General features: G+C 43.5%; 1 pseudogene; it reads right to left on the bottom strand.

The window, feature by feature from the left end:
- Positions 1 to 6833: 6833 nt before the first annotated feature.
- LOC103215926 (nuclear nucleic acid-binding protein C1D pseudogene) lies at positions 6834 to 7286 on the bottom strand (annotated as a pseudogene).
- Positions 7287 to 12794: the final 5508 nt, after the last annotated feature.

The raw sequence follows: 12794 nt of genomic DNA, 5'->3' as shown, positions 1-12794 counted from the left end.
CGCCTGTAGTCCCAACTACTCGGGAAGCTGAGGCAGCAGAATCGTTTGAACCCAGGAGTTGGAGGCTGCAGTGAGCCGAGATTGTGCCATTGCATTCCAGCCTGGACAACAGAGTGAGACTCAGTCTCAAAAAAAAAAGAAAAGAAAAAAGAAAAAATTAGCCAGTCATGGTAGCATGTGCCTGTAGTCCCAGCTACTTGGAAGGGTGAGATGGAAGGATTGATTGAGCCCAGGAAGTTGAGGCTGCAGTGAGCTGTGACTGAGTCATTACACTCCAATCTGAGTGACAGAGTGACATCCTGTCTCAAAAAAAAAAAAAAAAGAGATACACAGAGTTATTGTTTTTGTTTTATTTTTTTCATTACATAACAGGAATAAACTTCTTGGCAAAATACGAGAACTAAGAGAATTGCTTGAAAGTGCTTAGCCTAGCTTTTCTCTTTACCTAAATTTGAAAGAAAATAAATAGAAACCAAATGCCTACCTGAATTCTAGGCTCTGGAATGCCAATTTCTTTGGCCAGTTGATCCCTGGCAGCTATACCAGGATAGGGATTCTTTTCAAACCACGCCTGGAGGGTATCTTTTTGATGCTGATTCAAAACAATCCTCTTTCGCTGGGCCTCTCTTTCTAGTGAGCCTGGCAAAGATGAAAAGGAATACAAGAATATGAAGAATGTGCTTATAGATTAAAATTACTGGCAAGAGTACATTATGTTTATTTCAGATGGAAAACCAATATATCCAATGATGACTATGTTTTTGCTTTAGCAACATATCTTAAGTCATGCTAGTAAGGATACATATAGGTGTAAATTCGTATTTTAGGAAATATGATAGGCAATGATCTAAGTATACAGAGCAAAAGCTTACAGAAATTCCACAACAGTACATGCAAGAAAATAGGAAGCAACAGAATTAGAAAAATACATAAAATTAATAAAACAAGCAAATACCATGTAAAAAACTAAAAGGCATATCCTTCTAATCATGGTTTTGATTTCAACTTTTTTTTTTTTGAGACAGAGTCTCGCTCTATCACCAGGCTGGAGTGCAATGGTGCCATCTCGACTCACTGCAACCTCCACCTCCTGGGTTCAAGCAACTCTCCTGCCTCAACCTACCAAGTAACTGGGATTATAGGTGCCTGTCATCACGCCCAGCTAATTTTTGTATTTTTAGTGGAGACGAGGTTTCACCATGTTGGCCAAGCTGGTCTCGAACTCCTGACCTCAGGTGATCCTCCCACCTCGGCCTCCCAAAGTGATGGGATTACAGGTGTGAGCCACTGTGCTGAGCCATCATTTAAACTTTCATAAACTCTGGAAAACAAACAAGGCCTTTGGAATCAACACAGAGAACAGTGAGCAGGCTGATAGGAACTTACCATTTGAACTTTTGGCCAAATCCATACTGGGAAGGGTGGCCTGGATTCCAGAGTCCAGTGGCTTCACTGAAAAACCACCAGGGACACAAGATACAACAAAACTCAGGATGGCCCACCCATCTCTCCAACTCCTGACCTCAGGTGATCCGCCTACCTGGCCACCCAAAGTGCTGGGATTACAGGCATGAGCCTCTGAACCTGGGCACACCCATTTGTTAAATACCTTTCTACTTAATCCCAACATTGAATATTTAACACCATTATAAAAAGATTTTGAAGTAATTAGATTAAGGGTAAGTTGAATTTTAAGTAGAAGTACAGATTCTACTAGGTAATTTTGCATCTATCATGATACTTTTCCAAATATGACTTTGGTTCTGTACTCTCTAGTTTATACATATTTAAGCATTTTCTTCTCTGTGTTCAGTTTCTTTTATCTCTTAATTATTTTGGCTTGGCCATGTTATTTAACAAAAGGAGGTCAGGCGCGGTGGCTCACGCCTGTAATCCCAGCACTTTGGGAGGCCAAAGCGGGTGGATCATCCTGGCTAACATGGTGAAACCCCGTCTCTACTAAAAATACAAAAATTAGCCGGGCGTGGCGGCATGTGCCTGTAATCCCAGCTGCTGGGGAGGCTGAGGCAGGATAATGGCGTGAACCTGGGAGGTGGAGCTTGCAGTGAGCTGAGATCGCGCCACTGCACTCCAGCCCGGGTGGCAGAGCAAGCGAGACACCTTATCAAAAAAAAAAAAAAAAAAAAAAAGGAGAGTCTCGCTTTACTTTGTACTTTTCACGTTTTCCTCAGCTTTTCCTGAAACATATTTTATTCCATCATCAATGTGGTGGTCTGGCCATGTGTGAAGTTAGCTAGTCTAAGCTCTGCTGTTTATCAATCAAACATGAATGCAACACAAATCAAACATGAATGCAGGTGTTGCTACAAATGCATTTTGCACGTGTGATTAATATATAAAATCAATTGGCTTTACCTAAAACAGATTATTCAATACAATGTGGGTGGGAGTGGAGAACAACTTTAGCTCCTGCCTGAGAGTGTCAGCTCACCTTTCCCTACAAATTTCCTTCCTGCCTAGTCAGTCCCCACAATTGTGTAAGTCAATTTCCTTGAAAACTGATTCTGTTTCTCTGGTCGAATTTTGACGGACAGATATTGGTACTGTTAGTGGCTGTATAACAAAGAATATTATAGATGAGTTTTCTGAATTGATTATGGGTTTCCAATAAACTTTATTGAAATAATCAGTTGGAAAAAAGGCCTTCAAAGCAGAACTGAGTCTTCCATAAAATAATTCTGCCTGTGAACAACAGCATCAGCTCTCACCCAACCTTTCCTATGGACTTTGGACTTTCTCAAGTGATCGTCCACAGTCACATAAGCCAGTTCCTTGCAACACATCTCTAAATATATACTAGTTCTTTTTCTTGGTTGATACGCTGATGGATATTGTCAGGCCTCTGAGCCCAAGCTAAGCCATTGAATCCCCTGTGACTTGCACGGATATGCTCAGATGGCCTGAAGTAACTGAAGAATCACAAAAGAAGTGAAAATGCCCTGCCCTGCCTTAACTGATGACATTCCACCACAAAAGAAGTGAAAATGGCCAGTCCTTGCCTTAAGTGATGACATTACCTTGTGAAAGTCCTTTTCCTGGCTCATCCTGGCTCAAAAAGCTCCCCCACCGAGCACCTTGTGACTCCCACTCCTGCCCACCAGAGAACAACCCCTCTTTGACTGTAATTTTCCTTTACCTACCCAAATCCTATAAAACGGCCCCACCCTTATCTCCCTTGGCTGACTCTCTTTTCGGACTCAGCCTGCCTGCACCCAGGTGATTAAAAAGCTTTATTGCTCACGCAAAGCCTGTGTGATGGTCTCTTCACACGGACTCGCATGACAGATATAATCATCCCATTGCTTATTTTGGTAAAATGACATAATACGAAACCTTATATGGGTAGATTGGTCCCTGGAGATAGACCATGGGTGATACATGGCCTGTCTCCTAGAATCCTAGAAAGATGGCAGACGGGCTGGGCACGGTGGCTCATGCCTGTAATTCCAACAGTTTGGGAGGCCGAGGTGGGCGAATCACTTGAGGTCAGGAATTTGAGACCAGCCTAGCCAACATGACAAAACCCATCTCTACTAAAAATACAAAAATTAGCCTAGCGTGGTGGCACATGCCTGTAGTTCCGACTACTCAGGAGGCTGAGGCAGAGAATCACTTGAACCTGGGAGGTGGAGGTCGCAGTGAGCCAAGGTAGAACCACTGCACTCCAGGCTGGACAACAGAGACTCCGTCTCAACCAAAAAAATAAAAGAAAATGAAAAAGAAAGATGGCAGACAATCTTATGCCACCGCAAATTTTTGGTAAATCTATGTCAGTTGTGAATACCTGGAAGGCAGAAGTGAGGAAAATAATGAAAGCAGAATATCACTATCATGACTCACCTGCTCGTAGCTGGTACTGTACATAGGGTACATATTATACATAGGGTATATGAAGAAAGAAATGAGTTCAGAAAGAAATATTTTGCTTAAGAGGGCGAAGGAAATGGAACAGAAAGGTAAGGTAAACCTACAGATATTTTTTTCTCATTTTAAATAAGGAAATTTAAAAAAAAATTAGAGGCCCACATCCTAACAACAACTATATATATATATATATATACACACACACACACACACACACACACACACACACACACACTCAAACCCGGGTTATGGCCATCACACCATTGGTTTAAAGCAAAAAGAGGCAACACGGACAACTACAAGCCACTGGAGGGTGCTTCTTCCACGAAGAGGAACCAAAGTATTGAGGAAGCCTTCACATTTCAAACATCTCTTGAGAAAACACCAAGGGTCAATGGAGAGGCCACGCAAACACCATGGTTTTAGAGGGAGGAAGCTCACAGCCTACTTGGAGTTGCTGGGTGCCAGGAACAGTTCCCGGACCTGGACCAGATCTAAGGAGCTGGTGATGAAAGAACTTCAGGCATCACATTCCCTGCATGGACCCCTGTGATCTAGCTACAGGAGCTCCCACGATCCCCATAAACACTTGGACTTCCAGGGAGAGCCGCCTGGAGAACAAGCAGAGGCACAGCTTGAATCTGGGCAAAGCCCAGGCTTCGCTGTGCTGTGCCATGGTAGCAAAACACAACCATAAACACTGATTTCCGAAGACGCTTTGTCTTGCACTGAGCATGGGACCGAGGTGCATCTGAACCACACTCCCCCTACCACCTCACTCCCACTGCCTCCCAGCACTTCCCAAGACTGCCCACCTGGCCAGTCTCACAGAAGGATGCCCACAGCACACCTCCACTGCACTGCACAGAGAAGAGTGCTGTGCAGGTCCATGTGCCAGCATGGGAGCTGAGTGCCCCCACCCTTTGCAAGACTGGACCGGGAAGGGCAGGGCCTGATAGCCAAGGCTTCTCCCTCATGGGGTCTCATGGCTGAGAATACCTGGAATGGCTCAGCAACCTGGATGCAGACAGCTTAGAGCAAGCCTAGCCAGTTGGGCCTGCTGCCAGTGTGGATACCAGAAGAGACGCACCAGGTCAGGAGAGCATGAGCTGGGCAGGCCTCATGGCCACCTGCAGGACCGAAAACCCCAGGCCACAGGTACCATAACAGTTGTACACCACTGGTGCCACTGCATTGCCTAACTGCCCGCAGACATACCCCACAACCCACTTGACTCCAGCAAGCACAGGGGACCAGAGAGAGGTCACTGGGGAGTTGCAGATCCCTTGGTGTCATAACCCTCAGTGCAGTCCACTCAAGGTTGGGGGAGTGCAGCCCACCAAAGCCCCCTTTGGAAGAAAAGAAACATGGCCGCAGCACTACTCACTGAAGGAGTCACAATAAGAGCCTGGGAATGGACGTGGAGAGGGTGTCATCTCTTGCCTCTCCCCTCCCCTCCCCACTGCACTGTTGCAGATGAGGCAGGGGCACTTCCACCTGGGACCCAGTAAGCCTGTGATGAAAGAGGCTGCTCCAGCCAGGCGTGGGGGCTCATCCCTGCAATCCCAGCACTTTGGGAGGTAGAGGTGGGCAGATCACCTGAGGTCAGGAGTTCGACACCGGCCTGACCAACATGGAGAAACTCTATCTCTACTAAAAATACAAAATTAGCCGGGCGTGGTGGTGCACGCCTGTAATCCCAGCTACTCAGGAGGCTGAAGCAGGAGAATTGCTTGAACCCAGGAGGCAGAGGTTGCAGTGAGCCGAGATGGCGCCATTGCACTCCAGCCTGGGCAACAAGAGCGAAACTCGGTCTCAAACAAATGAGAAAACTAAAAATAGAATTACCATTTAACCCAGCAATCCCACTACTAGATATATGTCCAAAGGAAAATAAATCATTCTACCAAAAAGACACCTGCATTTGAATGCTTATCACAGCACTATTCACAATAGTAAAGACATGAAACCAACCTAGGTACCTATCAGTGGTGTACCGGACAAAGAAAATGTGGTATATATACACCATGGAATACTACACAGCCATAAAAGGAATGAAATCATAGACTTTGCAGCAACATGGATGCAGCTAGAAACCATTATTCTAAGCAAATTAATGCAAAAAAAGAAAACCAAGTATTGCACGTTTTCACTTATAACTCAGAGTTAAACAATGGGTACACACAGACATAAAGATGAGAACAAAAGACACTGGGGACTCCAAAAGAGGAGGAAGAAGGGAGCGGGGAAGGGTTGAAAAACTATCTATAGGAAACTAGGTTCACTTTTGAGTGACAGGATCAATAAAAGCCCAAACCTCAGCACCACATAATATATCCATGTAACTAACCTGCACATGAAACTCCGAATCTAAAATAAAAAAACAAAATAAAATAAAGCAATGACTGGATTAAAACTTCTACCAAGAGATCATTTATGTTGTCTACACTACTACAGAGGAAAAATAGTGTGTGCTTTTGCTACAACTGATAAGCTCAAAATAATTAAGAGAAAGAAGAAATAGACAATGAATTGGGGAATAACTGTACCTGGAGCTACGTGCAATCAACTACATTAATTGGCCTTTATTGAGTATTTTATATGTGTCTGCGGATGGTATAAGTGTGTTATTTCATTTAAAATAGTACAAATATTTACAAAGAACATTTCACTTAAATTTCACAGTTGCTTAGAAAATGGTACTTGCGAGACTGACCTATATAAAGAAATAAGAGTCTCATCAAAAGACATGGTAAATTGTAAATATAAAATATATCACAATGTTAAAACCCTCATAGTGCAAATCAATAAAGATAACACCCTTTGGAGAGGAAAGTATTTAGCTTTACAAATTTACTGTAAATTTACATATTAATTCAATAAGGACTACATTTAAACCTTGCACTACCACAGAATTATTTTGTGGGGAAAAAAAAGATGTACTTTTTGAATATGTGTACATAAAAAAAAAAAAGTTAACTTTTACTTTTTCCTTTATTGGCAACTTTTGATGCATTTTTCGGTTTTGGTTCCCAGAGGGCATTTTTTACAAATCTTGAAGCTGCACCTCTGTCCAGCTTGCCTGCCTTTTTCTTGTCTGTCATTTCCTTGACTCTGTTCATATATACTCTGATTCTTTCCAATTCCTGCTTTACTGGATGTTCCTTAGGATTCACTCCTTGAGTTGCCAGATAAACCCAAAACATTGAATTTAATGTGTATGCAGAAACCAAATCCACTTTTGCTTGTTCAAGTGGGTCCAACTTCTGCAACAACTCATTTCTAGAAACAGACATCATGTTCTTCAGCATCTCATCCACAGCATCAATGGAATTCCCAAACGCTGACAAATATTCGTGAATTTCTACTGCATAGTCCTCATTAATTTCTTCAGCTGCCATTATGGCTGACTCACGGCCTTCGACTCCAGTCTCCTAGAAAGCGGTCTGGCAACGATGACGTCAATGATGCGCCGGATCTGGAACTGAGACTTTTAAAGTATTTCTCTACATTCCCAGAAATACATTTATTATAATTGCATCTTATGGCCCTTTTTTCAACAGCAGTAAAATTCCTGGAACATTAGAAAAGCACAAAATTTATTTTTTAAATGAAATATTCTAAGACCCTTGTCATTCTCTCAGGCTCAAAGCCTAAAGAGGTACACCAGTAAGACACGATTCATTATAACATCCAAGATCATGGGGAGATGTTTCCTCAGGTGCTCACATGATGTGCAGAAACAGAGGAAGACACAAGTGAACTAAATAAATAAAGACGCAGGCTGGGCACAGTAGCTCATGCCTGTGATCCCAAGACTTTAGGAGGCCAAGGCAGCAGATTGGTTGAACCTAGGTGTTCTACATATACTATATACTATATAATATATATGTTATATATATACTATATATATGTATATATTATATATTATGGTGTGTGTGTGTGTGTGTATAGATATATATATAGAATGTAATCCCAGCTACTCGGGAGGCTGAGGCAAGAGAATTGCTGGAACCCAGGAGGTGGAGGTTGCAGTGAGCCAAAATCGTACCACTGCACTCTAACCTGGGAGACAGAGCAAGACTCCATCTCAGAAAAATATATACACATTTTTATATAAATATATATAAATGTAGTATAGAAGTATATATATTTTAAATATAAACATAAATATATAAAAATGTATTTATATATTAATATAAATGTATATATAAATATACATTTATTATTTATATAAATATATAAATAATATGTACATATAAGTATATAAATATTTATATATATTTATATATATAAATTTATAAATATATATATGATCCGGATTAAATAAAGATGTTTCCCAATTGGTTCAGAGGTCCTTTTAGAATCAAGAGAATGGCCGGGCGCAGCAGCTCCTGCCTGTAATCCCAGCACTTTGGGAGGCCGAGGTAGGCGGATCACGAGGTCAGGAGATCCAGACCATCTTGGCTAACACAGTGAAATCCCATCTCTACTAAAAGTACAAAAAAAAATAGCCCGGCGTGGTGGCGGGTGCCTGTAGTCCCAGCTACTCGGGAGGCTGAGGCAGGAGAATGGTGTGAACCCAGAAGGCAGAGCTTGCAATGAGCAGAGATTGTGCCACTGCACTCCAGCCTGGGCAACAGAGCAAGACTCCATCTCAAAAGAAAAAAAAAAAGAAAGAATCAAGGGGAATGTCCCTGTTATATGCCAAATCACTACTTAAAGTTTATCTGTTGGGGCATGGTGTCCCATACCTATAACCCCAGCACTTTGGGAAGTTGAGGAGGGAGGATCCCTTGAGCCCAGGAGTTTGAGACCAGCCCTGGCAACACAGCAAGACCCCATCTCTACAAAAAATAGAACAACTAGCTGGTGTGGTGGTGGGCACCTGTAGTCCCAGCTACTCAGGAGGCTGAAGTGAGAAGACCACGTGAGGCTGAGAGTCAGGGCTGCAGTAATTATAGGCATGAGCCACTGCAACCGACCTTTTTTTTTTTTTTCATCATGTAATACATCCATGTAATGAAATTTATTTCTTACAGTGCTGGAGGCTGGGAAGTCCACAGTCCACGGGCTGCAGCTGGTTGGCTTCTGGTAAGGGCCTCATCCTGCATCATAACATGGTGGACAGCATCACATCACAAGGAGAGAGGAGAGGTTTGCAGGAGAGAGAGCCAACCAGGCTTTTATAACAGTACCAGTCTCGTGATAATTCACTCCCTATTATTCCTACTCAGCCGTTAACTCACTCATTTAGGAATGGATTAATACAATCATGAAGGCAGAGACTTCATGATCCAATTATCTCTTAAAGGACCCACCTCTTAATACTGTTACTTTGCAGATTAAGTTTCAGCATGGATTTCAGAGAGGACAAACAAATCACAGCACCATTTTTGTCAATTACACCTTGGTAAGAATTTCACAATTGTACTTAATCTTTTCAGAGAGTAAAGTGTTTGATTTTGCAATTAGATTTTGACTGTGGGATATAATGCACAAAGAAATAAACTTTTGTAGAAACCATAATTATTTCTTTTTCATACCCTTATGAGTCTAGGTATTTATAAAACTCAACTCGACTTTTTAAAAAATTATAGAATGGACATGCAAATAGGCAGATATTCCTCCATGAGACTCAGCCTCTCCTATTCTTTTTTTTTTGAGACTGAGTCTTGCTCTGTTGCCCAGGCTGGAGTGCAGTGGCATGACCTCGGCTCACTGCAACCTACACTTCCCAGGTTCAAGCAATCCTCCTGCTTCAGCCTACCAAGTAGCTGGGATTACAGGCACAGGCTACCACGTCCAGCTAATTTTTTTGGTATTTTTATTTTATTTTATTTTTTTGAGACGGAGTCTCGCTCTGTCCCCCAGGCTGGAGTGCAGTGGCGCGATCTTGGCTTACTGCCAGCTCCGTCTCCTGGGTTCACGCCATTCTCCTGCCTCAGCCTCCCGAGTAGCTGGGACTACAGGCGCCTGCCACCGCGCCTGGCTAATTTTTTGTATTTTTAGTAGAGACGGGGTTTCACCTTGGTCTCGATCTCCTGACCTTGTGATCCGCCCGCCTCGGCCTCCCAAAGTGCTGGGATTACAGGCGTGAGCCACCGCGCCCGGCCATTTTTTTTGGTATTTTTAGTAGAGACGGGGTTTCACCATGTTGGTCAGGCTGGTCTCAAACTCCTGACCTCAAATGATTTGCCCACTCGGCCTCCCAAAGTGGCTTCTCCTGTTCTTGAGGACATCAGCGCATCTACAGCTGACATTTCAACTATTGTGATGGGTTACCAAGGGCATGAAGTGACAGAAGAGCTAAGATCCAGATGGAACACTGTAAGTTGATAGAAACACCAGTGAAATTTCCTATAGGAATTTCTTTTGGCCACATCATATCTGAGCTAAGAACTATAACCCACTTTTCAAGAAAGTGAATATTTTATTCACCTGAAAGCTCTGCATACCTGGACTCCACCTGGACAGGGGAGGCTGCAGAGGGGCAGGCTAGTTCCTTTAAGGAGACACCATGAGATGACCAAGGACTATCCAAACTATCTAAATCCCCACAGCAGGCTCCCCACTGCGCCTGGACTGCCACCTGCCACCCTCCTATTTCTCTCCAACCTTGGTTTGCAGCCGGAGCTGGTTGGAGAGTGGAGGGACTACACTGTGAGCCCTCAATACTCTGTGTGGGGTACAAAGTCCTTTGTTGGAGATCAAACACAAATTATCCACTCCTGTTAGCAAGAAACCATGAGGTCTGTGAAAGAAAAAGAAAAAGCCTTTTTTTTTTTTTTTTCTTTTTTTGAGACCAGGTCTCACACTGTCACCTAGGCTGGAGTGCAGCTTCACGTTCTTGGTTCACTGCAACCTCAGCTCCTGAGCTCAAGCAATTCTCCAGCCTCAGCCTCCTGAGCAGCTGAGATTATAGGCATGGACCACCGAACCAGGCTAATTTTTATATTTTTTGTAGAAATGAGGTTTTGCCATGATGTCCAGACTGGTCTCGAATTACCTAGCTCAAGTGATCTGCCCGCCTTAGCCTTCCAAAGTGCTGGGATTACAGGCATGACCCACTGTGCCCAGCCTAAAGGCTTTATTTTCTATAAAAATAAATAAATAAATAATCTATGGATCGGGGAGACACAGGCTCCAGTGTAAGACAAAAATTGAGCTCCAAATGACAAAAAGAGGCCCTGGCTTAATTAGGGAAAGGTCCTGCCCTAGACCTCAACATGGTCTGTACATGCAAATGAAAGATTGAAACTGGTTCAGACCCACCAGCCTCGGCCTTCAAAAGTGCTGGGATTACAGGCTTGAGCCACTACTCCCGGCCCTATAGTTGTTTTCAAGACTGGCCTTTTGTCCAGGCACAGTGGCTCACACCTGTAATCCCAGCATTTTGGGAGGCCGAGGCAGGCAGATCACCTGAGGTCAGGAGTTCCAGACCAGCCTGAGCAACATGGAGAAACCCCATCTCTTCTAAAAGTACAAAATTAGCCGGGCATGGTGGTGCATGCCTGTAACCCCAGCTACTCAGGAGGCTGAGACAGGAGAATTGCTTGAACCCGGGAGATGGAGGTTGCAGTGAGTCAAGACTGTGCCACTGTAATCCAGCCTAGGCAACAAGAATGAAACTCCATCTCAAAAAAAAAGGCTTTTTGACATGTTTTTTCAGGCTTTTGCATTTCTGATAATTGAATGGGCCTACCTGGACCCGTAACTCATCCAGTCCTGTGGCCCCTACCCAGAAGCAGACAGCCCAGGAGGACCATTTTCCACACCCCTGATTTCATCCCTAATCAGCAGCACCCATCTCTAGCCCCCTGCCCACCAAACTATCTTTGAAAAACCCCTAACCTTTGACCCTTTGGAGAGATTGATTTGAGTAATAGCCTTATCTCCTGTGCGGTGTGGCCAGGTTCACAAAATTCAACTCTTTCTTTACCGCAATGCTGTGATCTCAGTGAATTGATTTTGTCTGAGCCATGGGCAGGAAGACCCCATGGGGTAATTACACTTCTTTCTCCTAAGGCTTCCTCCATGTGCCTGACAACTATAGGGTCCAGTTCTATGTCTGGACGTGACGTAGAACTGTGATCCAGTCCTGGACACTTCTGGTCCCCAGTTCTCAGGTCCCTGGGATCCTTCCCCTTGGGCATAGATGTCATTGCAGAGAGTCTCCAAAACCCCTAGACTCCATCCCCTCAATCACACTCTGGCTGCCAAACCGCCTCCAGTTTTGCTTGGATGCTTCTTGTTGCAGGTTGAGGCAGAGAGAGGAGAGGAGTGAGTTGCACAGCATCCAGGGCTTCCCGGGAGTATGCAGATATCACCTGACAGAGCCCTACTAGGATGGGGCAAGATCTACTGCCCAAGACTGAGCCACAAGCCTCCTCTGGGTGCCCCTACCTGGGACCCCACCCCAGCAGAAGCCCTGCTGTCAGCACCATTGTTTGGCCTGCAGAGCGACTGCCTATGAAGAAATTTTATGACCTCCATACTACCTGAGCATCAATTTCAAACACTGATTCTCTGAAAAGAGAAACCTCTAGCAATCTAACAAAGAACAAAGCAAAAGATGCAAATAAAAACATTAAAATAGTACATTACTGCATGTACTCTAGGAATGAGTATTATGAGGATATTTCAAATGGCTTTATGGCAGTAAATTTGAAAATCTTGATGAAATAGGCATATTCTTGTTAAAATTTAACTTCCCAAAACGACTTGTGCAAAAATAAACTATTATGATTTGTAATCATTTAAACTATGGAATCAGTACTCAAAAATCCTCCCATCAAGAAAATGTCAGACCAGCCTGGAAAATGCAACCAAATGTTTAATAAAGGAATGTCATTTTCCACAAGATTTTAAAAATTAGTATTCTCTAAAGTATAGTGGATAGACAGGGT

This window comes from Chlorocebus sabaeus, chromosome 9 (genome assembly GCF_047675955.1).
Source record: "Chlorocebus sabaeus isolate Y175 chromosome 9, mChlSab1.0.hap1, whole genome shotgun sequence".
Taxonomy (NCBI): Eukaryota; Metazoa; Chordata; class Mammalia; order Primates; family Cercopithecidae; genus Chlorocebus; species Chlorocebus sabaeus.
Note: the sequence above shows the minus strand (reverse complement) of the source record. Positions and strands in the feature narration are given on the sequence as shown.